At 37.0% G+C, this 1,851-nt stretch overlaps 1 long non-coding RNA gene across 1 annotated transcript; it reads right to left on the bottom strand.

The window, feature by feature from the left end:
- Nucleotides 1-213: 213 nt before the first annotated feature.
- On the bottom strand, nucleotides 214-1,054 carry LOC148120335 (uncharacterized). The gene is made up of 2 exons (XR_015739323.1): nucleotides 967-1,054; nucleotides 214-883 (listed from the first exon to the last, which is right to left on the bottom strand). It is a non-coding gene; the product is annotated as an uncharacterized LOC148120335 (long non-coding RNA).
- Nucleotides 1,055-1,851: the final 797 nt, after the last annotated feature.

Here is a 1,851-nt window from a genome sequence, read left to right as displayed (position 1 = left end):
ATATACTGATTTGATTAATGATTTTTGTGAAAAGTAATTCAAAATACTCTTGACCATATTAGAGGAATTATACTTGTGTGGCAGGGTATATTGATATGTATATCATATTCTAAAGACTGGAACTTATGCTGGACCATAAAGTCAGAGTTAGCTCAACACTGGAGAGGATATGTGACATTTAAGACTATGAAAAGATTTTCATTTAAACAGATGTTAATTTTTGGACTTACTGTCCATATTATTTTTTATTTTATTAAAAGCTACTTCAAAAAGTCCCACCCTCTTAGAATCCAGAGATTTATATCATAATGCATAATCACAGTTTTCGGTTTTTAGTCTATCATTAGGGAAGAAATGTAGTAATATAGGCAGTTAGTGGTAAACATATTGCCAAGGTATGATGAGCACTAGGGCATAAAGACCCTGGGAGACTGTGTGAATTGACAGACAAAAAGATACTCAGGATAATTATTTTTGTGAAAGTCTTCAAGCCAATCTTCTCTGTCATTTCAGTCCCAGTGCAACTTCCTGCTCCTCCAGGGTTTCTGACAAGCTCAGGATGTGGTTGCAACACTGTGTCTTGCACAGTAATAGACTGCAGAGTCCTCAGATGTTAGGCTGCTGAGCTCCATATATGCTGTGCTGGAGGATTTGTCTACAGAGCGTGCGGTCTTGCTCTGGAACTTCTGAGCATAGTCAGTATTACCACATACAGGATAAATTCTTCCAATCCACTGCAGTCCCTGACCAGGCCTCTGCTTCACCCAGTTTATAGTATAGTCAGTGAAGTTGTAGCCTGAAGCCTTGCAGGACAGCTTCACTGAGAACCCTGGTTTCCCTAGCTCAGCTCCAGACTGCAGCAGCTGGACCTGGGATTCGACACCTGCAGAGACAAAGACAGAGTAGGTATCATTGCTACCTCAATACTGTTCGTTATTAGGATTTTAAACTTTGAAATGCTGTTACCTGTAGTTACTGACATAAGAAAAAGAATAATCCAGCTCCAATTCATGGTGAGGACTTTGTGTGTTCAGTGACTGTGCAGAAGATACTGACCATATATTGTCCTGGCCTGTAAACATCAGTGTATTTATCACAGTAGACTCTAGTAATTTGCATATTCATGAATAGGGAAATGTTTTGAGAAAGGACTAGTCCAGCTATAAAAGAAGGAGGTAGAGGAGATGTGAGTCAGACAGCAGTATGTAGAGCTCCAAGTAATAATCCCTCTGAGGAAATGCATCTTATACACCTTCCCTAAGTCGTGGGCAGCCTCTATGGGAGTAATATCAGGGCTTAAGTTTTCAATTGATTTCTGTCCTGAGGCAGTTGCTCCACTTTGTGACAGGTATTCACATGGATTTACAGCAGGTGTTTGTGGTCATGATGGTGGTGACTGAAAATTTCAAAACCTGCTAATTATAAGAATTTGCAACCTCCTTTCAATACTAATAACATTTTCCTTCACAACTGGTCTTATACTTAAAACTGCCTGAAAGGACCAAAAGTAAATGTACTTCAGAAATATTGTTATTTTTATTATTTTAAATTATTTTAAATATTATTGTTAAAATATTCAGAAATCAGTGTTCATTGCAGCAATATACAATAACTAAACTATGAAAATTATCATGTCTGTCAACATGACTGTATCAGGATTATATTGTTATATTCATAACACAGTAGAAACTTTTCATCTGGAAGGAATAAGGAAACTATTAGGAAAATAGATGCAAAAGGCGATAACCATATTAATTAAAATATCTCTGAAACACAGACATTATGACCCTCACACAGTGAATACAGTTAGTATTATCTATATACACATAAGTGTGTCGTTCACTAGTAGAT

Source organism: Myodes glareolus, chromosome 11 (genome assembly GCF_982192425.1).
Source record: "Myodes glareolus chromosome 11, mMyoGla1.1, whole genome shotgun sequence".
Taxonomy (NCBI): domain Eukaryota; kingdom Metazoa; phylum Chordata; class Mammalia; order Rodentia; family Cricetidae; genus Myodes; species Myodes glareolus.
This window is presented reverse-complemented; position numbering and strand designations above follow the sequence as displayed.